Source organism: Pleurodeles waltl, chromosome 5, assembly GCF_031143425.1.
Source record: "Pleurodeles waltl isolate 20211129_DDA chromosome 5, aPleWal1.hap1.20221129, whole genome shotgun sequence".
Taxonomy (NCBI): Eukaryota; Metazoa; Chordata; class Amphibia; order Caudata; family Salamandridae; genus Pleurodeles; species Pleurodeles waltl.
In genome coordinates this window covers 488,393,054-488,419,640 of record NC_090444.1, presented here as the reverse complement: position 1 = coordinate 488,419,640, position 26,587 = coordinate 488,393,054, and positions in this window count along the sequence as shown.

Sequence of the window (26,587 nt, the reverse complement as noted above, 5' to 3'; positions counted from 1 at the left end):
ATGTCCTGTGGTTGTTAACATGCCAGTCTTCCTACAGTTGGAAACATGCACTGTTCTCCAGCACACTGTTTACCTTACTACTATGCACTGCAATTGTCTGTCACTACCTCATTGGCAATTTATGTTCCTCTGCACTGAATGACACTTCACCACAGCATGTCCAATGACATGTCCCTCACCATTGCACTTGTGTTGTATCACAATAGAAGGCGTCACACTAATGGACTTACAATCCTGGACTATGTAAATATTGCACTACAGTACTTTAAAATAAATAGAACTTACACAACCACTTTGTCTCTGTGTAATGTGACGCATCAACTGTGTAGGAGATTTGTGATGCATGTAACAAGTCAATGGCCACAGAATGTCAATACAACAGTGTAGAAAAAATGTGAGCTGATAACTATGCACAAAGGTCTGGATTTTATCATCATCAGTGCTTCCTTAGGCCTATTACTGAAGTTAAAAGATTACAAACAGTATAATGCTGTGCGGAACTGAATATGTCAGGTCCAAAGTATGTACAAGATGAAATTCAATGTGGCCCACATTCCCTTCGAGACAATCATTATGCATGTGACAACTGACTCTACACTTTAATCACACACACACACCATACAGCAGGAATGGATGTGTACGAGTGTATGGACAAATACATAACCTGGAAGTACAATGTAAGAAATCATAGGTGTGAGTTATGTATACTGACCTTCATAGGATTATGACATCACTCAGCTTATCAGCGTTCACATGAACATCAGGCTGCAGGGAGATGTCCCACTGTGTCCAAGGTTCCAACAGAGGACTCAAACGATAAGACATTTAAAATCACACCAACCTTTACAACACATTGTGAACCATAATTACCTTGAGTGGTGGGTGCAATGGATGGCAGATGCATAGAGAAGTAGCTTTGTTGGAGCTGCCAATGTGACAGCTCATTTGTAATGGGAATAAGCATGTCAGGAATGTGATTCGGATACAGGATGGAACACAAATGCAAATACAAAATTGGCACAAATGCAAATGCAAAATTGACACTGCACACTCGTGAAAAGGCCCGGATCCCCAAGCATTTGACACATACTGTAAAGGAGTACATAAAACGTTATTATATTAGTATGAAAGGAAACTTAAACTATGGGAAACAGTATCTAAACTGACCCAACCTATCCTAACTATACATTACCCACAACTGGCCCTAACTACCCTAAGCTAAACTTACTTACCACTAAACACTCTAAACATCAATCCTCCACCCCCCTTATAAGACGGGACACGTGTAGGACAACATATACTAACCTAAATCATACTAACTTATCCTAAACAAATATATATTTTTTTGTGTTTTTTATTTTATATATTTTTTTCATTATTTGTTTTATACACATAAACTCCAACATCATCCCCCATCACCCACCCACAAACAAACATGTAATAATATAACACCCCCCACCCCAACCCACTTATCCTAACTAAACTAACAGCCTACTCTAACCTAACACTAAGCCTCAGAAACCCACTAAAGAAAAGAACGAGGAAAGAGGAGGGAGTGAACGGAGTTGTGGGTGAGGATCAACACGTCACAAATTGGCCCTCCTCAGGATCTTCTTAATCCCCCGCAGTCTCCTGCTATTGCGGGCCACCTCCTGCTGCAGCGTGTCCATCCGGCGCAACATACGTTGCATGTCACGTTGTAGTGTCCTGAATTCGGTCATATCCAATACTGCAGCTAGGGTCGTCTGGGTAGCACTTGTTGAAGCTAGTGCTGGTTCCGTGATTGGAGGGGGAGGTGCAAAAGGTGTTGCTTGTGGGCCTTGGGCTGACAAGGTCGAGGGACCTGCTGGAGTGGCTGTCATCCCTGGGCCACTGTGGTCTGAGCTGTGGTGGTGGTGGTGGCAGTTGTGAGCAATGCTGGTCCCCCTTGGCTAAATGCCCTCCATACCCCTGTGGCTCCCTCATGACGATATCTCCTTGCCATATTACGGAACCCAGCCTCCACATCGAGTATGTGGAGGTACCACACTGCCCACCTCTGAAATTCCCGTATCTCTTGGGCATTCATGTTGGCAGCTGTAAAAATAGAGACAGGCAAACATTAGTGACATCATTGTGCGATCCATGTACAGATGATATTCTAACACATCATCAAAAATAGCACCTGCAGTCCAAATCACAGTACAGATGATAGAATGTCCCTGAGGAATGACATGCCAATGCAGCCTACCCATCAACTATCTAACAGCACAACAATGCACAACAAGGTGTATACTTAATTAAATGATCTGTGCATATTTGTACTGCTATTAGCCACATGACAAATGCTGCAAGTACTCAACATGTGCCAGGCCGACTAATCACTATCTTCTGGATCAAATTCAAGGCACACAAGACCTGTGATTTGTATATAGAACTGCCAGGACGGTATGCAGTTGGTATTCATGAGGGAGCATTGTAGTTTGGAACACATGAATGATTGAATTACATGTCTGTCATCTACACTGTGACCATTGCACCTGGCTACACATATTTTCTACCTCTAACCCTGTGCCTCAGGGGGGGGATGGACATGCAACACATACTTTCAAACATCAAGGGCGACCACGAAGCTTTGGACAGCTGTACATGGGTTTTGTCAGTCCACCACAGGTAAGGAGGCCTGCCAACTCGGATTGAGTCAAACATTGGACAATCACATCTACATTCATGTTCGTATTTGCCGACAATTGTCAACATCATTAGATCTCACTGACACATTTTCAAAATCAAGCACATTGATGCAAGCACCCATCTGGCCTTGACCTGCATGCACGCCTATGACATTTCACTCAAGTGCCACGTAAATGGAGTACAACATGTGGAGCTAGATGCTGCAGGACAGTCACACACACAGTCCTACATGTTCATTACTTAACAGGGATGCGCAAGTCTGTGTGTAAAACTGATGTATCACTGTTCTGTGTGAATTAGGGTATGACTTGCTGACTAAATTATGACACTGGCCACCTCCAAATAAATTTTTGGCATACATGTAGCAACAAATCACTTTGTTCACCTGCCCATGCCTATTGCACAGCACTCGACTACCAATATATGACTCTCCACCGCTGAATGTCTAATTCTTCCATGGAACAATATGTCAACCTCCAGTCAAGCCACATATCAGATCACGTGCCAACACATCATATCTTGCAATGAGTCCAACACACAGGAGTCAATCACGCAACAGCTGCGAACACAACACAGGACAAACATATTAAAACTTACTGGGTACATCTGGGTCTGCAAATCGAGCCACTTCACCTATTGTGTAGGGGGCTGGTCCACCTGTAAAACATGGAAGGATGATATGTTCTCAATGTCTGCTCACTGTACAAAAGCTGGAACAGCAAATCACTGTGTGTGCCATTTTATATGATAGAGCTGCACATCAGGCATGTAGACACACCCAACAGACATACCACTGCAAACATATATTGACACTGTCACTCCAGTGAGTGATAGACACACATATGCACACATGCACTGGCCCTAACAATCATCTTGTGCCAAACACAATTACTCAATGTTGTGCTTAATTCATTCCAGAGGGTACTCCATTTCATTATTTTTAATTGGAGACACATGCAATGCCACATTCCTGGTGCACTGTAATACCAGTGACTCAGGTATTGTGGCTTGTGCATCAAGGGCCAATGAGTAATTGTGTGATGCTCATGTAGGTTGATTTGCGTTCATGAATTATTGTGCTTTCAGTGGTCCATAATAGGTGTGCCAGTGTTGTATGTAGGTTACATATGCCACATTGTCAGTGTACCTTGAGCCGCATATGCCCCCATGACAACATGATGGCAGGGATCCTGTGTGTTACTTGATGACAAAGTTATGCTAAACATGGATTGGCCACTTTTCTGATTCAAAACAACAAAAAGATGTCTGCTGACAGTGTCTTAGTTGATCATCCTTGACAGAATGCAGGGGCACAGGTGTAGTCATTGCACCTGAAATGTGTTACTCTGGGCCCTGTGTACCTATACCAGGTATTGTAAATCGCACATTGGCAGAATCAGCAACTTAGAATTGCCAAGTTGGGTGATCATTGGTAGTACAACCAAACTGACACTTTCCGCGAATAAAAACATGGGTTAGCTATTTGAAAGCACCTTGGGAATGGTGGCATTCACAGGAATGCTGGCCTGCTGATCATAGCATACCACCATGTCTGTGACAGCCTTCATACTGAGAAGATAACATTTGTACAAATGCTGCACTATATCAGCAGGGTTGTACCAAAGTAAAATAACAACCTATTTTGTCACTAAAATAGTATAATGGAAGCAGTCAGTGGTCCCTTGCACAACATCATGCTCAAAGATAGTTTGTGACCATGCGTTCACAAAGAGCAGGGATCCCATGATGACACATTCACTTTACAAAATATTTTGGCACTAAAGTGACACAGATTGTAACTGCACTAGCTCAGTACCAGCAATTGCGCCCAAGCCAAAAATGTTGTTGGGCCCTGCTACTCAATGATAGGATTTAAACGCCTACTCTGAAAAGCCACGAGATGAACCTGTTTTGAGCTACTGCAATCTGGTAGCATCCTGGCCCATTTGGATTTGGCCATGTGAAAGATTATCTGTCCAGACGTAAACACACAGAAAAAGTGAACTTAGGGCCAGATGTGTCATTTTTTTTTTGTTGCATTTGCTTCATTTGTTTACGTTACAGCTATGGAAATTAGCAAAATAAGTTTGATTGTAGCAAGTGTGCTATACTTTTGTGTCCAGAAATAACGCAAATGTAGCACAAACAAAGTAGAAATATGGGCCTAAGATAAAAGCAGAGGTTATGAAGAGCTTGGTGCGCATGGCCATGAATACTATTCGGACATGGTTCCAAAAAACTGGGGACTACATTGGTTCCTTGTATTATCATGTGAAATACATCCCATTCCTGGTACACTCACAGGCCCTGATTCATAATTTTGTTTGTGCCGCATTACCATCATCTATTGACGCAAAACAGGCACTAAATTACAAAATAAATTTGTCTTTTGTAAGTTTGCATGGCTTTTGTATCAACAAATTGGGGTAATGCGTTGCAAAAATTTTGTAAATCAGGGCCACAGTTTGTTGAACTTGCATTCCACATGTCCACAAACATTGTATGCAGCATCTCACAAAATCTGCTACTGTCACTCCAGAGCATTGTACTGTACACAATTGTGTACTCACCAACAGGGCCACCAATCACCACACCCAGGTGGTCCAGCAGGTCCTGCTCTTGGGCCACCAGATCAGCCCATCGATGCTTCAGCTGGTGGTCGTTATGCTGGCTGTTGAATATGCGCCGCAGGTGGAACAGCACCTTTGCCCACCTGAGCCTTCTTACCTCCCTGTGATACCCCCGTATCACATGGCCCCCAGCCTCCAATATCAGGGGAAGGAAGTGGCACACCAGCCACACAAATGCCCCTAGCTCCTCCTCACCCCAGACGTGGCCTTCCCAACATCTCAATAAAATTAGGAAAGAAAAGGGTAAAGAGGGAAAACAGGGAAAGGAGGTAGAAAAAGGAAACTTAACTAACCCACAGACAGCCCAACAATACCCCAACTAACAATACCCACAAACAAACTCCCAACAGTACAAAGACAAATCTAACTACAATAAATGACAAAAAAACACTTACACAGCATACCACAGACACTTACAAAACACCAAAATACAAATTCAATAGCACACAGTAGACAAATTCACAATATTCACAGAGACAAGTCAAGACACAGCCACACAGTCCAGAATAATCACAGACTGCAAAGTGAAAGTGAAAATACACCCACTGTACCATTTCTGCGAATAGGATATCCTATTACATCACTTCCTGTCTCAATTGCGGCGCTTTTTTTATATTGCGTGTAATTTTATGACGCTTACGGTGTTTGTGTCAATATTTTTTTACGCATATGCTTGAAAATTCCGACACATTCAAGGATCAATATATTTTAAATGGATAACTGCATTCCTGGGGTGCATTGGTGGAATTAACCCTAGGGACCAATTGATGTAGAATGTGTGTGAGCGTCATTTTTTAACGTATATGCTTCATATTTTGACCCATATGCATATTTTTAGACGAGTTTGCTTCAAAAAATCTGTCTTAAACAGTGTTCGAGTGATTTTTCAATTTTTATCATGCATGCAGCCTATAACTATACAAAGATAGGATGGTATGACCTGCAGTGTGTGTTCTAGTGTTTGGGCACATGTGGCAGACCATACTACTGCGGCCCATAATACTCATGTTGTTGTGCAGGATTAGGTCTCTTAACTGACACAACAGCAAAACAAACTTTGGAAATAAAATAAGAATTTTCTAGTTTGAGCAGGTGTTGTATCAATAGAGGACAGCAAGGCTATGCTACTAAACAAATAGACTGGATCACCAACTGTCTTGATACCCTTATCCCTCACAAGACTATAACTAGGATACGTCGGGGAGTCGACGCCCAGTGGTTCACCCCACATCTGGCGTCACTCAAAAGGAATTATAGAAGCCTGGAGAGAAAGTGGAGGAAATTCCTAGACATGGCTGCAAGGGAGAAATAAAGGCAAGCCATCAGGTTCTACCATGCAGAAATAAGATCAGCTCAAGGGTCATATTATTCTGTCAGAACTGAACAGGCCTCAGGCTCTCCCAAAGAGGTCTTTCAGGTGCTTGAAGAAATTCTTTATTCCCCTATAGAGGTAGATCCAATTGAAGCTTCCGAAGAGCACAGTAATAATTTAGCCAGGTTCTTTCAACAAAAGATTAGTGCCATTTATTGAAACCTATCAAGGGACAAGATGGTAAGTGAAACTTGAATCCCCCAAAATGTACTGCTACCTTGTCACATTTCCCTCTGCTATCCCAGGAACAGATTGTTTCTTTTCTCACTGCATTAAAGTCAGGTTCACCTTTGGATCCAGCCCCTCCTTATGTGTTAGCTCTCGGGGCTCCGGCGTTGCCCCTGTTCTCACTGAACTGGTGAACTCCTCCCTTTCTAGAGGCCATGTCCAAGAACAGTGGAAACATGCGATAGTCAAGCCCATGCTAAAAAAAAACAAATTTAGATGCTATGGAGATAAAAAACTATAGGCCTATCTCTCTACTTCCTTTTATGTCTAAAATATTGAATAAATATATTAACTCTCAAACATCCATATTTTTGGAAGAGAATCATATTCTTCATCCCACTCAGATGGGTTTTAGGCCTCTTCATAGTACTGAATCGGTACTGATAGTGGTCATGGAAGAAGCCAGAAAGCAAATGGATCAGGGTCACATGACAGCTGTCATACTGCTAGATCTGAGTGCTGCATTCGACACTGTAGATCATCATCTGCTTATTCAAAGGATAGAGGCGACTGGAATCAAAGGCCTCGCACTCAACTGGCTTACCTCATTTTTTGAGGATACATCACTTCAGGTTTTGGACCGCTCTTACTTCTGTGTTCGGTTTAATTTGAGCTGTGGGGTCCCACAGGGCTCTTCGCTTAGCCCTACTCTATTTAATATATACATGGCTCCCTTGGCAGAGCTAGTTGAGTCCTTTGGATTATCACTGGTCTCCTATGCAGATTAAACTCAGCTAGTGGTTTCTTTTTCTACAATGGAAGGGTCAGAAGGATCAGCACTGCCTTTGTGTTTACAGGCAATATCCAGTTGGATGACCAGTAGTATGTTCCAACTCAATGGGGATAATACAGAAATAATGATCCTCGGCCACCACCCTAACCCTGGGAATAATCCCTTAGCTACTTCCCTGTTGGAGTACTTGCCTCCTCCTAAGAACTATAGTAAAAGCTTGGGAATCTGGTTAGACCCTCATCTAACTTTGGAACATCATGCCAAGAAAATGTCAGTTGCTTGCTTTGGGTCATTAAGACTTCTGAGAAAGGTATTTGTAATACTCCCCCCTCTGGCAAAAAAACGTATTGTGCAAGCAATCATTCTGTCCCGTCTTGACTATTTTAATAGACTATTTCTGGGCTCTCCCAAATATGTGGTCAGTAAATTGCAGGTGGTCCAGAATGCCACGGCACATCTTCTGCTAGATATTTCAAGGCATACTTCAGTTGAACTGGCCCTGTCGTCTCTCCACTGGCTTCCGGTGGAACAGCGTATAAAATTTAAAACCCTATGTATTATCCATAGATCATTACACAATAGAGGACCTCACGCGCTAAAAACCTTAGCTACTTTTTACAAACCGTTAGAGCTCTTAGATCTGCATCTACAGCTTTAGCTTTACTTCCTAAACTAAAACAAGCCAGAAGGGGTGGCGCTACGATGGAATATCAGGGAGCTAAATTATGGAACTCCCTCCCCATTAGTATTCTTATAACTAGCCAGGAACTTACTTTTCAAAAGGCTATTAAAACTTGGAGTTTTAAACCTTAGTCGCCTCTCTTCTTGGTCAGGTTGTTGTCCTTTTTAGCACTGCGAGTAGTCAGGAACTTTATAAGTACAAATAACTTAACATAACATAACTCATAGCCTGTGTGTTTATGTCTGTGAATTGTCTGTTAAAATTATTGTTGTGCCTCTTTGGGAATGGCATGCAAACAATTTGGCGTAATGTGCATTTATGAATGTGTTATAAATGGGTATAACCATCAGATGCCATTCATTGAGTTACATCAGTCATGATATGTGTTTGTAATATCTGTTGTGCTTTCTGCTGTCTGTACTTACTTGAAATTGGGGACATACATTTCCCATTACTAACTATACACAGGAATGATAGAGGACGGTTGATAATGGCTATGTCCGATATGTTACCCCCAACATGTAATGAAATGTTGGATACCACTTCATGGTCACTTGTGTGTATACGACCCGTGAGCCAGGCATTTGAACATGCTAGGTAGGTACAGTGTTTGTGACACAGAGTCTCAAATCCAATCCTAAAATTGTTGTGTACACCACAGTTTGAGTCATGTAAATGACCTATGTTTCTCCTGTGGAGGACTAGCAAACCATGCTGCATGTGTTCACATATTTCCAGTGGTTCGTTGCACAAAGGTGTCCAGTTCAAGTGTGTGGCCATGTGTACCCTGTGTCAGTATTGTCCTCAATGTTGTCACAGTTACGTGCAGGTCTAGTCATGAGTTTGTGGAGCCAACCCTTGAATTAACAGAGTATCCTTCAAAGCAGATTTGACCAAAAGCCAAAGATCAACTAACGGCACACATGGGGATAGTGCAGCTATGGCACAGCAGAACCTTTAGAAGGCTAACGACAGAGCAACCTTGGTGTGCTCAAATACGTTATGGATCAGTAATAGGAAACAGGCAGGTTTCATCACAACATTTGTACACAGGGTGGTCTCTTAAATTCCCACTGCAACAGGGAACATCAGTGCCTCTGTGCTGATTAATCTCACAGCTGGTCACAACGCAAGCCCCATCAAAAGGTGGCGGCAGACGTGAATCTGTGTCTGGACCGTCAGGGCACAAACATGTTTTGTCCTTTCATACACATTAGCAAACCTTGTTTGTTGTGCTGGAGGCACAGTACCAAATCCATGCATAAAGCCATTGCACGCTGTCACTGTTTGGCACTAATGAATACATGCAAAACCAGACAAGGAATGGGGGATGGATTAGGCCATTTGAATACATGTCCCAGAACAAAATACGATAAGTAAACTGATTAAACTATACTATACATTTGAGGATTCGTAGACCTACCAGACACAATACCCCAGGAGGACACAGAGGGCATGGAAAGCAACAATGAGACAAATGTAGCCACAGGCAACCTCTATGGTTAACACAAAGACTGGAACCAGTCTGGCTAACAGGATGCAGGCTCTGTCAGGAACAAACATGGACAAGGCAAATATATAATGAGCAGACACTGACTGGGACAAGCAGGAACAACACTGTGGGAACAAAGAACAGTTTCTGCAGTGGTCTGCACTGTTACACAATCCCCCAAGGGCTCTTGTACACAAATGATTTGTACGCCAATGCACAACAAGGAGATTCAGAAAATGGCAGCTTCTTAGCAGTTCCAGGCAGCAACAAAGGCAAGGCAGGTTCAAATGGCTGGTCTGCATGGAAGTGCTCACAGGTGTATGCAGCTTCAGTCTCTCACAAGTCCTGGAGTTGAGAATCAAGTTCAAAGGGCCAACTGGACCTTTCACATGAGAAGCAATGGACAGCTGATTACATGCCTCACCGATTACCAGGCAGTGCATTATCGGACTTGAAGTCCATGCAGACTGATGAACTATGACTATGGCATGCCATACTGAAGCGGGAAGCACAGAGGAGTCAGAATGGGAGTCTGGGTGAGTGTAGATGAAGATTCTCAGGATACAGATAGTCCATTTACAGCACCCCCTAGAGAACGGTGGGGAGAGACTTAAAACATGGCTTGATGCACTTCTTGTCACACATGCTCCTTGCAGAGATAGCTGATGTCACACTTACTACTGTCAAGGGTCTGGTCATACATTCCTGTTGCCAATGCAATTGCACATCCACTGCCTCATGTATGATGCACTTTTTTACCTTATGATTGATGGTGTCTTAGTTGGGTGTCATATGCTGCAATGGACCATGTTGGCAACATGGATGTGTCTCATAGCTGTGGTCCTCTGATATTGCCCTTCAAATGTGAAATAGACAGGAAACATGCCATTAACACTGTGTGTGATGTTTGCTGTACATTCATACCCATCAAATGTTTTGTGTCTTTTGCAGTATGCAAATTTGTATTTCTACAATGCTCCATGAGGCAAACTCTGATTATGATTCCTAGAGATCATGTGATGCATAAATAATTACCTAGAGCATGATTGAGTGATGAAGTGAGGTGTTTAGTTCTATATGATAACAAAGTGGTAATGGTGACTATAGTTAGAAAAAGGTTTGTTCGATCTGTTGTCTGTGACGCAATCCTGCAGCTGTGTTTGGATGTTCCCCCTCATTTTCCCGGACAGCATCCTCCTCCTCCTCTTCAGGCATTTGTTGATCCGGTTCATAGAGGGGAATGTTCCTCCTCACACAAATGTTGTGGAGGATGGCACAGATCAAAATGATCATGCAGACCATTTCAGGGGAATATAGGAGGCTGCCTCCGGTGATGTCCAGGCAACTGAATCTGGACTTCAGGATGCCAAAATTCTGCTCAACTATGGTGCGTGTCTTACGGTGTGCCTCATTTTAGGCACGCTCTGCAGCTGTGCTTGGGTTGGCAATTGGGGTCATGATCCATGGCTGGATCCCGTAATCCTGATCAGCTGAAAGAGCAAATGAGGGTAAGTATTTTGTTATTGGTTGCACTGTGATTGTCACTTTGCATGGCAGTTGTTATCTTGTATCGTCTGTGACTCATCTGTGTTTGTGGTATTATGTGGGATCCTAGGTTTCTGTGATGTTCTTTCTGCATGGGGTTGTTTGACTGGCAAAGCCTGTGTTTAGCTGATTGACATGATATCTGTGGTATATTTAGAAACTTGCTGTTCAGTGTGTATCTCCCATGTGTTATGTAGTGAGAAAGAAGTGTCCATGTGCCTTCATTGGAGTTGACATGATGCTTCCACACACACAATAGATTCCACAGTGGTGGTAACATGGTTGCACTATATGGCCTGAACATCCCATCCAATTCGACATATGTAATTGCAGGTGAAATGCAACAGTGAGGCACTTTGATTTGGCTAGGTGACAATGCACAACACATCTCCATACGTTGGCAGCACTGAAGTGTTCACAATTGACAATGGACAATTACCCCATGTGTGACAAGTTCTATGCAAACCTATTTTTGTTCCCTCACCGAGTTGGCTGATGTGCAAACGTGCACCTACACTACTGAACTTGCTCCAGGTAAGCTGGCTAACTTGATTAATGGGGTGGGGTGAAGGTTTTAGTGTAGGAAGATCCATCTCCCTGTACATCTGTTATGTATATGGGGATTTGTCTCAATCCATATGTGTAGCAGTGTGCACTTTGCATCAGTGTCGCATCCACATGTTTTCATAGCACAGTCCACTTCCTTATAGCTAGCTCGCAATGTCACCCCAGGAGTGATGTGAGATGTTGGTAATGCCTCAATAATTCCATGTCACCTTCATTAGAGCCACGTCATCATGCTGTGTGTCTCATGGTGTTTGACCTGCGGCAACACACGTTACACACCCTTTACACAGGGCGTATTGCTTGGAAGGGTGTGGGATTGACTGTAGCCTTATGTGATATTGAACTGTTCATCTTCCAAATTGTACTACCAGTTAAGGCCATGTCTTTGTCACTGTGTGGGTTTAAATTGGTCCCGTGTGGCTCTAGAGTGGCATCTATTGTTATTTGCATCTGTCATTTGTCCTAGGTGTGTATCCCATTGGGTAAGGATATCAAACATGACTACCAGTGTCACACCTGAATATCTTTTAAAAAGTATTGACCCACTGGGTGTGAACGTCAATGACTCATTGTTTTTGTAAAAGACACAATAATTTGATTCCAATGTTCTGGTACCATGCCATTTAATTACTGCTTTGGGTCTTCGCAGGAAATATTTTTCAAGTCTAATTTATCTGCATTGTTGAAATTGATCATACGATCTGACTTCTTCATTCTCTCTCTGAGTTTCTATGCCATCACTTATTGAGTTGCCTCTTGCTGAATCCCAGTTAAATGTTACCTTTGTGGGCCCAAAACGCTCCGACATCTGAAAGTTGTAATACATTTGAGTGTCTAGTTTTTAAAAGTAATTTAACCGAGGAACAGCAATACAACATTTACTAATTACAAGGATTGGATTAACTACATTTTGCTGGAAATATGCGTTACCACTTGATCGGGATTGCAAATTGTGTTGCAACACCACACTCCAAATTTCCCCTATGCACATTTCTCCAGGAAAAATGTATCAAGATGTGTAAAGGGGAAATACCTGAAATGAGGAGCGAACATGCATGAATCAGTGCGAAAAAAATAATTAACCTAGTTGTTCGCAATTTAGTACAAAACTCATAATGGCACAGTAATCATGTACTCCAGAATCAGTGTACACTGCGACATTGGTAATTCTAGGTGCAGGTTTACCAATTTCCCAGACCTGCATACTTCCTTCCATAATTTTATTTTACATTTTGCTGCATGTAGAAACCTAAATATTAATAGTTGCTGCCAATTAGTTTACATGCATGATGATCTAAGCTCCATATTTACAAGGCCCATGGCCAAGCGCCTTGCTGAGCAGATACAGTATAGGCCCCCTGCACTTGAGCACAAATTGCTGCAATGTACCAATGCAGGCTCCCTTGCACCATATTGCAAGGGCGCCTTTTCTGCAGGGATTATTGTTTTTGTGCATGATGGGACAACTTCCTGCTTGAAAACAATCAGTGGAGGTGATTTCCTCCTTCTATGTGTACTGCAGAATGCAGCACACATAGAAGGAGGAAAAATCAGGGAGAAAACAAAATATTTCTCTTTGTTGCGTCACTCTTACACCACCCCTGGAAAGACATTATATCCTATGGAACTCGTAATACGGCTGGTGGTATATCCGTCACGTTACCGTCACTTTTGGGACAGATTAACACCTCCTCCAAAGTTGTAATAACCCCCATAGTCTTCTAAAGCATTTCCATGTTTACAAAACCTTATAAATCTGGGAATGAATCAAAATCCATGGGTGTTACATGGGAACACCAATGCAACACCCACGGAAATGCCTCCCTGACTCACAGCAAGGCAACTCATTGACTTGTCGCTACGTTGCCTTACTCAATATCCACAAGGCCATGTAAAGCCACTCAAAGTGGTTTTGTGTGGCCTGGTAGATATGGGTGTGAAACCTGTGCCAGCGGTGTGTCACAAAAAGTGACACACCAGTGCTGCAGGCCACTTGTAAATGTGGGCTTAAGTGTTCCAGAGCACAGGAATTCCCACACTTTATCACATTTTTTGTCTAATGCGAAAATAGACAAATAACACTCTGGATAAACCAGAACATTTGAAAAGCTGCTGCTTTTTATCTTATATGTTTTACCAAATAACACACATGTCAGTGGATCATCATGAATAAAAGTAAGATGTGACTGCCCTGCTCCATGAATAGGCTCCTTCTCGAATTCCCCAGTGTATTTCAAATTCGGTTGTTATTCTTAGAAGAAAATGTAGTGAATGATTTCTCCAAACAACTTAAATATCTGTTAAATTCCCGTCATTTTATCAATGAAACGTACGTATGTTTTCTTTCCACTTGGAGCATTACAACGCAAAGGAGAGAGCAGAAATAAAAGGCATGGGTTTGATGTTTCAGTTTCTGCATGGTCTGTCTCTTGTACTTTATCTGTAGTGGGATTTGGACCGAAGAAAGGTGTATATTTCCATCACCTATGATAGCTGAAAGAAATGTCGTTTGAAAGGCTTAATCCTTCCAATTTTGTTTAAGGTCTTACTCTGAATTGGTTTTAGATCTGAGGTGCCAGGTGCAAACCCCTGCTTATGGCAGATTAGTTACCAAATGCCTTTCACCATTTTGATTTCTAAAGACTTTTTTTCCAGTGACCTTCAGAAAATATATTTTTTTGGTATCAAAAATCAAACGTCCATAAAAGTTTTTGTAACGAAAATGTCAACTTATCATAAGCTAACTTAACAGCACCACACAACCTTCACTCAAATGTGGCAGCAGGTTCATCCTTTAACAATAACCGTAATTGATTCAATACATTTAAAGGTAGACGCAAAGTCGAAGGCATATTTTTCTTGCCATGCGGTTTTCCACCAGTAGAGCGAATAATGGGTTTCTCTTAATTTTCCATAAATAGCCCTCAACGATGATGACACCCTTATCCTGTCAGCACTACAATATCATTGGTCATTTTTGGCAGATGACACGATATTTTTTTAGGATGACAAATCAAAGCAATTTGTTCTTATCCTGCGTGGATCATATTTCAGAATAACAATAATTAGAAGGTCTGTAATATAAACTCTGCAAAGTGGGAAGTCATTGCACAAATGTATCATATTACCAAGCTAGAAGTGCCTCCATATAGTTAATTAACTTTTACCGCCTGTAGCTTATGCATCAGTGCTCTCTTCCTTTTGCATGGCTGGCCAACAGGTGGTTATAAACTTTCACAAAACCAATGTTTTGCATATCTAACATTACATCTTCTATACATCTCCGCCCTAAGGCAGGAATAATATTTTCTAATTCACAAAGCCCCTTTAGGTAATGTGCGTGCAGATTTTGAATGACTTCTGCATGCATAATAATAGGACATGAAAGCATAAACCTACTTGGTTGAAGACGTATTACTACTGTGCACATTTGGAGGTTTCCAAGTGGTGGCACCCAAGGAAGGGAAATGACTCCTTAAAGGGTCAAGCAGAAAATGAAGATGTGGTAAATGGACTGCAAAGCTAATTAGGTGTCACCTCCAGAAACGAATAAGTCCTCCACGAGGAAGGAAATTTCATATAAACAAAGGATTCAGACAAACAAAAACGTGTCTCCGGATTTTTAAAACACGAAATAATTAATAGATATTCCAAGCAAGCAGAAATTCAAGTTTCATATTGCTTTACTGCCAAAAGAGGTTAACTGGCAAATAAGTGAACGACCTCAGAGGGACCCTGGACAGTGAGCCTTTATATCGCCAGAGTAGAGACAAAACTTTGCAAGTTGAAAAAGCCAGAAGACTAGTCATGTCTGTTCAAGTTGCCAATATTTGGAGTTCCATCCAGATGAACACTGTAGCAACATCAACTCTTATTATGCAGACAAAAAGTGAAGACATGTTAGAAATTGAGTCTTTGTTTGGCAATCAGGTAACTCCCTGTCCAAGCAAGGATCCTCACTCTAGTCAGGGTAAACGAGAATAACACGCAGTTAACCCCACTCACCCCCTTGGTAGCTTGGCACAAGCAGGCAGGCTTAACTTCAGAAGCAGTGTGTAAAGTATTTGTACCAACACACACAGTAATACAGTGAAAACACTACAAAATGGACACCACACCAGTTTAGACAATTAGGTAATATTTATCTAAATAAAACAAGACCAAAATGACAAAAATCCAACATACACAAGTTAAAACATGGATTCTCAAAAGATTAAGAGTCTACTCTATAGAAAACAATGTAAATGATTTTGCACAAAGTACCTGTTTAGCGTAAAAATGAAAGTGGCATGGTCGAGTGTGCATCAGAAAAGGCAGCAATGCATCAATACCTTCCTCGCAAGGGAGGACGTGTGTTATTTCTTCTTCGGTCGGGTCAGTGATGTGTCGTTTTTGTCCCTCGCAAGAGAGCGATGTGTCGATTTCCGGATGGGGCTCCTTGGATCCACGCAGAGTTGGTCTGACTTTGACACCCAGGCATAATGCGTGGAATATCCTGTTGCACAGTGTTAGAAAACCACGCTGCGTGGGGTTTACATTGTTATGAGCAGCTGCAAGCGGGTGTTGCACTTTGTTTCTACAGATGAGATGTGTCGATCTCCCAGCTGCGATGCAGGTGGAGCATCGAGTTTAGCCACAAAGCCAGCAGCTTGTCATTCATCAGCCCCGTTGCGGATGGTGCATCAAAAAGTTACCTGCACGGCATTCTGGCCTTGGATTTTCAGCTCTTGTCTGCCATCTACACCTTTCAAGGGCCCAGGGACTGGATAGGACACCACTTGGCAGGGCTGGAGTCTCAGCAGAGAGTCCAGATGTTAGCAGAGGAAGTCTTTGATGGCTCTGAGACTTCAAAACAGGAGGCAAGCTCAGTTCAAGCCCATGGAGATTCTTCACAAGCAGGAATATACCACAACATCCAGTCTTTGTCCCCCATCACAGGCAGAAGCAGCAACTGCAGGATAGCCCAACAAAGCATAGTCACAGGCAGGGGCAGCCCTTCTCCTCAGCTCTTGAGCTCTTCTCCTTTGCAGAGGTTCCTCTTGAGTCCAGAAGTGATATATTGTTCAGGGGTTTGTGTCCAATATTTATACCCCTTTCTGTCTTTGATGTAGGCCTACTTGAAAGGAAAGTCTCTGTTGTTCTCAAGATCCTGCCTTGCCCAGGCCAGGCCCCAGACACACACCACAGATTTGGAGACTGCTTTGTGAGAGGGCAGGCACAGCCCATTCAGGTGTAAGTGACCTGTCCTCCCTCCACTCTAGCACAGATGGCTCATCAGTATATGCAGGCTACACCCCAGCTCCCTTTGTCTCACTGTCCAGAGGGGATTCACAAACAGTCAAACTGTCAAACTGACCCAGACAGGGAATCCACAAACAGGCAGAGTCACAGAATGGTTTAAGCAATAAAATGCCTACTTTCTAAAAGTGGCATTTTCAAACTAACAATCGAAAAACCAACTTCACTAAAAGATGTATTTTTAAATTGTGAGTTCAGAGACCCCACACTCCATATTTCTCACTGCTCTCAAAGGAAATCTGCACTTTAACAATATTTAAAGGCAGTCCCCATGTTAACCTATGAGAGAGATAGGCCGTGCACCAGAGAAAACTGAATTTAGCAGTATTTCACTGTTAGGACATGTAACACACATCAGTACATATCCCACCTTTAATATACACTGCACCCTGCCCATGGGGCTACCTAGCGCCTACCTCAGGGGTGCCTTATGTGCGTGAAAAGGTAAGGTTTAGGCCTGGCAAGTGGGAACACTTGCCAAATCGAATTGTCAGTTTAAAACTGCACACACAGACACTGCAGTGGCAGGTCTGAGCCATGTTTACAGGGCTACTTATGTGGGTGGCACCTCTACAGGCCATGTGCACCTCTAGTGCACTCTACTTGGGACTTACTAGTAAATCAAATATGCCAATCTTAGATATGCAAATTAAACATACATTGTGCAAAGGAGCACTTGCACTTTAGCACTGGTTAGCAGTAGTAAAGTGCTCAGAGTATCAAAAACAGCAAAAACAAAGTCCACCACACATCAACAATCTGGGAAGCAGCGGTAAAATGGTAGTGGAGACCACTCCAAGGATGCCAAGTCTAGCAACACACTAATTTAAGGAGCACTAACCCTGACCAGACAGTCTATCCATGATCTTCTCAAAATTAGTACAGTTTCCCAGGGACATATCCCTTTCTTAGTGCTACATTGCTCTCGATCGAATCACTTGCTCAAAAAAGACCAAAACATAAATACATACATACAAGCATACATTGCACAGTTGTATGATGGAACCACGCATGCCGGAACAACGCATGCCTTAACAACACAGTCGGAACCTAGACCGTGTTGCTTCCATGCATGCTTTTACCACGCATGCCATTATAACTAATTTTGTTGTAAGATCATGCCTATTAAAGGCATGTGTGGAAATGCATGTGAAACAGCATGTGTGTTTCTGTCATGCAATGAGGGCCAAAACTATCCCTACCACTAATACCTAATCTACCCCGAACCCCACACCCACCTTGAACCCTAAAAAAAAAAAACTACCCCAACCACCCACCTCCAAAAACTAAACTACTTGACACCACCACCGGCCTTCAGACCTAAAACCTTCCCCTAATAAAAAACCTACACCTCACCAAAAAACAAAACTACCCCAACAACCCTACCCACCTTGAGCCCTAAAACCTTCCACTAATAAGTAAACTACCCCGACCCTCCACCCACCCTAAGCCCTAAAAACAACCTATCCCGATCTCCCTACCTTGCCCCATAAAACTAATTTATGTTCTGTAAAGAGGTAATTTTGGATAAATTATTTCACCACATCTCCAGACTCCATTGGACTCCATTGGATTGGTACAAAACATTACCTTAAATGAGGTGTACACCACAGCACACACTAAGGCCTATTCACAAAGGTAAAAGTGCGCATGAAGGAATCCATACCAATAAATGTACTCTCACTCTATGGAGTAAATTTACTACATTTTCAAGTGTACGCTTACATTCATAATTTATAGATACAAGTCTCCACTTCCTGAAACTAGTGGGTGGAGCTGCATTTAAGAGTTTAAAGATTTGGGGGTTCCTTTCCAGAAAAAAAAAAAAAATGTTAAAAGTTTGGTCCAAAGTATGACCAAGTTCTATTTACAAATATCTCTATCCTATGAGGCTAATTTTATGCAAACATTTTTCTGGCCTAGTGTGAAGTATTCCTAAATTATAAAAAATACAAATCTGAATGTATTTGAAATTATTTGAAATATATGAGCAATAAAAAAAATATATTAGTAAAGATAAAGTATTTTGTCTGTAAGACGTCATTAGAGACTCTTTAGCAGGTGTGTTCACCCTTATGGTGCATGGCCCACCTTACTTATCAAAAGGTCTCCTGCCATGTGTCCACACCTCTGCGAGCAAATGTCCTTCACAGGTGCAGCTGTTCTGTGAGTTTCTGGTTAAATAAGTAAGTAATAGTTTTTTATGTTTGCTTAAATAAACATTTCACATACAAGAAAAGACATATACAATCATCTCTGTCCAAGAAACTAATATTTACATATTGACAAATATTTACATTTGGTTAAACTTGTTTTAAAATCCATATCTCTGTGCGCCAATCTAAGATGAATATATTAAAAGTTACTTACAAACTGGATATCTTGAATTAAAGACAATCAATTGAGTCCCCTTTTGCAGTAATAATATAACATATAAAAGTGGCTAATGTTAGATTAATTATTAATCCATGATTTATATTATTATGTATTTAAAATGAGCATCTTAGAGAGAGAGCTCTTTGAAAAGTTTTTCGCTGCTTAACTGAGTTCTGAGTAATTCTATGAATTGAGAAAATGTTTAGGGCTTCCTTGCATTGTTGAATAAAGTTTGTCAAACAATATGTTTGACAAGTACTTGCCGCTGGCTTTACCCCAGTGTGGGAAAACTGGGCTGATTGTAGAAGCCCCCTCATTTTTTGCTCCCATTTGTAGCTGATACTGTTTTTTTTCTAACTCTGGATGCGCCCTGGGCACTGTCAACCAGTCCCAGGGCCAGTGTTCGGTGTAAAATTGCATATGGAAATTAGACCTAACTGTATTTAGGTCTGACAACCTACTTATAAGTCCCTAGTATATGGTAGGGCACGTAGGTTTAGGGACACAGTATAGATAGAGCACCCATAGGTGTACTGCTGTGGTGCCCAGTTTCATTATAAAGGCAGGCCTGCCTTGCTGGTTGCTTTTAAGATTAAATTAAGCCCAAACTTGACTTTGAAATTAAAGTACTTCCAAAGTCTCAAACTACCTTATTTTTACATATCAGTCACCCTTAAGGTCTGTCCTAGGTGTCCCCAGGGTTGGGTGCAGTGTAAATATAAGAAGGGGCTTTATAAAAGATGTTTTCTAAGACCTGGTGAGGGAAAAACAGCCACATGTGTTGTTCCCCATTGTAGTCAATGGGTCGCACAGGCTAACATGGAGAGACATGGTTTAGACAAAAATAGCCAGTTTGGTATCAACTTAAATGTCTTAATAAATCCAACAACTTGCTAGTGTTGAATTTAGTATAACTAACCAAAGGAAAGAATTTTAGAACTCTTTCTGGAAGTTACCAAATTGAGCCCTGTAGCACCCTTTCCTTATAGGTCAGCCTCTGAGGTGTATAAAGGCCTGGGCTGAAACAAAGGAAGCATCTGGTGGGTGGAGAACTGCTACAGCAGATGGGAGAACAGGATGGAGGAAGAGTATCCAAACTAGTCTTTAAAGGAAGGAAAGCCACTTGAGACAGAAACTGGACATCCCCTGATTCCTGCAGCCACAGGCAGCTAGGAGCCCCCTGATTTGATTAGGAGATGGGCTGGAAGAGGGTGTGTTAAGAGAAGCTTAGTTGCACCAGTGGGTGGACTCAGCCAGATCTAAACTCTAAGAATAAATTTTTGCATCTTGGGTTTTTGAAGAATGTTGCTCCCTGGGAATGATTTTTGCCACACAAACCAGGAAGTGGTCACTCAAGAGGGTGGTGTCCTGCACTCAACTGGACAGGAGCACCCACTGCACCCCACCCCCAGGATCAAGGATAAATATGGCAGAGTTGCCCCACAGTTCACATTTCTGCTGGAAGAAGATACTGGAGAAGAAGGACCGCCTTGCTGGACCCCTGGCCTGCACCTGGACCCTGCACTCAGAATGACTGCACCAACTTCACACTAAGGGCTTCATCAAGAAATTGACTTTGCCTTGCTTCTGCAACTCCAGTAAAGTACTCCCTATAAGCTACAGGTACAAAGGAGCTAACCAGAGTCCCCTGCTCCAAGTCCTGCAAGAATAGGCCAGCTGACCAGTGTCCAGTGACCATTTAAGGATTCTGACCAGGTGCATTCTGGGAACTGAAGACCCAAATTCCAAGGAGCAATTCAGAGCTTCTGGAACCTTGGAGCAAGTTTGTGGATACTTTGAGGACCCACAAAGTATTTCTCGAAGCAGATCCAGAAGTCTGGAGAAATTTGAAGCAACTTTGGAAAAAAAAGCTCCATAAGTGGAATTACCTGAAGTCGAGAGCCACCGTCAACAGCCACTTGGCCTGAGTTTCAGGTTCATCCAGCTGGAAAGCTCCGGACCAGTGTTAGACCTGGCATTCTTGGCGTGGTCTCCCCTATCCTTTTTGCCTCTGCTTTCCATGTTTTGACTGTGTGCTGGAATCTGTTTTTGTGGTTTTCGGTACTATGGCACTTCACCACTGCTGACCAGTGCTAAAGTGCAAGTGCTCCCTGTGTAAAATGTATGTGTAACTAGCTTTTCCATGATTGACACATTTGATTTACTAGTGAGTCACGAGTAAAGTGCACTAGAGATGCTTGGGGCCTGTAAATCAGATGCTACTAGTGGGCCTGCAGCACTGGTTGTACCATCCACCCGAGTAGCCATGTAAACATGGCTGAGGCCTGCCATTGCAGTGTCTGTGTGTGCAGTTTTAAACTGCCAATTTGACATTGCAAGTGCATCCATTTGCCAGGCCCAAATCTTCCCTTTTTATACAAGTAAGGCGACCCTAAGGTACGCCCTATATAGCCCCATGGGCAAGGTGCAATGTATGTTAAGGATGGGATATGTACTGAAGTGTTTTACATGTCCTAACATTAAAGTACTGCCAAATTTGGGATCAGATAGAAATTTGGACTTTGGGGTCTCTGAACTCACAATTTAAAAATACATCTTTTGGTAAAGTTGTTTTTTAAATAGTCAGTTTGAAAATGCGACTTTTAGAAAGTGGGCATTTTTTTTACGTAAACCATTTTGTGACTCTGTCTGCTTGTGTATTCCCTGTCTGGGTCAGAATGAAAGTTGGGCTGTTTGTGAATCCCGTCTAGACAGTGACACAAAGGGAGCTGGGGTCTAAGCTGCATATCCCGATGGACCATCTGTGCTAGAGTGGACGGAGAAGTGGCCACTTACACCTGAATGGGCTGTGCCTGCCCTTACACAATGCAGTCTCTAACCCCCTGGTGTGAGTCTTGAGCTAGGCCTGGGCAAGGCATGATCTTGTGAACAACAGAAACTTTCCTTTGAAGTTTGCCTACTTCAAAGGCAGAAAGGGATATAAGTAATGGACCCAAAATCCTAGCTCTTTAGATTACTTCTGAAATCAAGAGGAACCTCTGTCAAAGAGAAGAGCTCAAGAGCTGGAGGAGAAGGGCTGTCCCTTTGCCTGTGACTGTGCTTTGCTGGGTTGCCCTGCACTTGCTGCTTCTGCCTGAAGGAGAAGAAAGACTGGACTTTGTGGTAAATTCCTGCTTGTGAAGAGTCTCCAGGGGCTTGGATTGAGCTTGTCTCCTGTTTTGAAGTCTCAGGGCCATCAATGACTTCCTCTGCCAGCACCTGGACTATCAGCTGAGACTCCTGCCCTGCCAAGTGGTGCCCTATCCAGTCCCTGGGCCCTTGAGAGGTGAAGATGGCAGAACCAGGACTAAAATCCATGCACAAAACACTGTGCGCACCACCTACAAAGCAGCTGAAAATGACATGCCACCTGCTTTGTAGATAAAATCGACGCTCCGCCTGCATGGCGGCTTGGAGATCGACACATCGTGGCTGGAGCAACAACGCAACACCCACTTGCGGCTGCTGATAATGATGCAAGCCCCACACAAACTGATTGTCCAACAGCGTGATGCCGGATTTCTCATGCATCATCGCTGGGTGTCAACAATCAACGCAAGCCTGTGCGGATCGGAGGTGCCTGTCTGAAAATCGACACATCGTTCTCTTGCAGGGGGAGAAAAATGATGTATCGCGGTCCTGACCAGAGAAGAAATGACACACAGCCTCACTTCCAATAAGGAACCGTCACATTGCTTATTTCTCTGACACACATTAACCCGTGTGGCTTTATTTTTGACGCAAACCAGGTACTGTGTGTAAAATTAACGTTTCCATTGTTTTCTATGAAGTAAGACTCTAAGGCCCTCATTACAACCCTGACGGTAAATCTCGCTTTCCGCCATGCAGGAGACTGCCAACATACCGCTGCGGCCGCGGAATTCCGCTACAGGTATTACGATCGACAGCTCGGAATGCGCCACAATACAGACACCCACATAAGTCCGCCACACCAAATGTCAGTGATAAACTGGCGATACCAAATCTACATCGTCACAATAATACGCCCACACTATCACGACCCACGAATCAACGCGGCGGTCATTCAACCGTGGTAAACTATTGGCGGTACACACCGCTGCGCTAAAAATACACACACACTAACAAAACACAACCACATTGGACAAATCAAAATACACACACCTGATACACATACACACACCACACCCACACACCCAATCCAATATAAAGCACACACCCACATCACACACAAACCCTTACAACCAAAAATTTGAAAGAAGACCAGAGGGAGAGACTACCTAAAACAACACACACCAACACATCCCCTCACACATCACAACAGACACCACCTCACACATCACCCATACCACATCATGGCACCTCAAAGACACCCCAGGTTCTCTGAGGAGGAGCTCAGGGTCATGGTGGAAGAAATCGTCCGGGTAGAGCCACAGCTATTCGGATCACAGGTGCAGCAGACATCCATTGCAAGGAAGATGGAGCTATGGTGCAGAATCGTCGACAGGGTTAACGCAGTGGGACAGCATCCAAGAACACGGGATGACATCAGGAAGAGGTGGCACGACCTATGGGGGAAGGTACGTTCTGTGGTATCCAGACACCAGATTGCTGTACAGAGGACTGGGGGTGTACCCCCACCTCCTCCCCCACAACTAACAACATGGGAGGAGCAAGTCTTGGCAATACTGCATCCTGGGGGCCTCGCAGGAGTAGCAGGAGGACTGGACTCTGGTAAGGCAAATCTTTACTACTTTATCCCCCCCACCCTACCTGCATGCCATCAGATACCGCCACCCTTACCCTCACACCCATCACCCCAACAACCCACAGATACCACACTAACACAACCCACACATCCCAAAACCAAGCCCTGCATGTAACACCAATGCATGGACACCCATCAACAAAGCATGTCCAGTAGAGAGACTCAATCATGCCCCAAAATCACCAATCACACATGGGCCACGGCAATAATGCAAGCACAGGTGTAGGGGGTCACTCACCCATTGCACAAGATGGCACACACAGATACAATAACTATGAATTTACACCATAACAGGACCCCTACCCAACGTCACCGGACAGGAGGTGAAAGACATATCCAGTCCCTCCACAGAAGAGGCCCACAGTGACGACAGCAGCTCTACACGCCTGGATCAAGATGACCAGCCCGTCCTATCAGGGATCTCGGGACAGTCTGTTACCCTGCCACACTCACAAACCACCACTGAACCTACCCCCTCAGGAAACACCACCACAGCACCCACCCAGCGGGCCCATCCCTCTGTCAGTCAGCAGTGTGTCCACCACTACAGGGAACCCAATCAACCCTACTAACACAGGATGATCAGGGACCTGGGGGCAGTGGCAGTGGGCACACGGTTCAGGGGACAGAGGCACAGGATAACAGGGAAGCTGGGAGGACTGCTGTGCGACAGGGGGAGGACAGGCCCATGGAAAACACTCGCCAACATCATGAGAGCTTACCACCATTCCCAGGAGACCATGGGCACGGTACTGGCCAATTTTCGGGAGACCCAGCGGCTGCAGGAGGAACACTACCTGGGAATCAGAGAGGACTTGAAGTCCATCAACAGCACCCTGGTCACCATTGCAGGGGTGCTGGCAGACCTTCTCAACACCAGGAGGTACACAGTGGCACACCAACGGGCCCCTGACACTAGCCTGGACGATGAACAGCCATCCACCTCCGCCGGCGCTAGTGGACAGGTGGCACAGCCACAGGAACAACACGCCACCAGCACCCCACCCCCTGCAAATGGAGAACCACCCCACAAACGGTCCCTGAGATCCAGCAACAAGACAGAGAACATTGCCAAGACCCCTGCCAGGAAATAAGACCCCCCTGAATGTCACCCTTCTGTCCCACTATGCCACCCTGTCCACCTTAAACTGCCATTGCTCCACTTCCTATGCCCCTTTGGACAAGGCACCCGTGAAACAAATAGACTGGACTCTGCCATAGACATACCTCCACCATCACCCCATCCCATTTTACAACCCCCTCCACTTATTTGCACAGAAATAAACACACTTCAATGACAAAACAATCTGGAGTCAGTCTGTGCTTTCACAAATAAGTAATTGCAATATCTATGGAATATAGCAATGTCAATTTACTTGTTCACAAACCAATGTAACATAGCTGTAGGCCAGCAGTAAACATAGCAGAGGGCACAACGTGGGACCCAGATCTCTGAAATGAAAATCAAAGTGACAAGTCAGTGTCCATACACTGAGTGAAAATGACAGACTTATGCTAGCTTCAACAATTGTATGAGATGTGGGAAGCAGTTACATCTTCTTACTTGTGCCTCACTAGAAGTATGATGTTATTTTGGTTGTCGATATCCTCTTCTTCTGCCTCCTCTTCTTCACTGTCCACAGGCTCCACAGCTGCCACAAGACCACCATCTGGCCCATCTTCCTGCAGAAAAGGCAACTGGTGTCGCAAAACCAGGTTGTGCAGCATACAGCAGGCCACGATTATCTGGCACACCTTCTTCGGTGTGTAGTATAGGGGTCCACCTGTCAGATGGAGGCACCAGAATCTGGCCATCAGGAGGCCAAAGGTGCGTTCTATTATCCTCAAACAACAGCAAAAGAGGGGCATATGAGGGAGATTCGGAGAAAAAAGACTCCTGGTCCAGTGTGTATGTCTCCCAATAATCAATAAATCAAAATAATATACACACGGTTCCAAAAAGCAAGAGGGTTTCTTTAAAACAGGGGTTTTGAAATGAATGAAAAACAATATGTTTGAAGCAAGAGCCCTCACTCACCCTCCGGTGACATGCTTCATCATAGGGCTATGCTCCTCGTCAGGCCGGCGCTGCAATGCCTGACGGGCCCCACAAGGGGGCTCTTTGCCGGAGATCTTTTGAAAATGATGTCCAACCGGTCAAAACGTGAATAAGGATTGGTATAAGAATAGTTAAAAATGCTAGAGGTAAAAACAAATGTTCGATTTATTCTGATATTAATACCC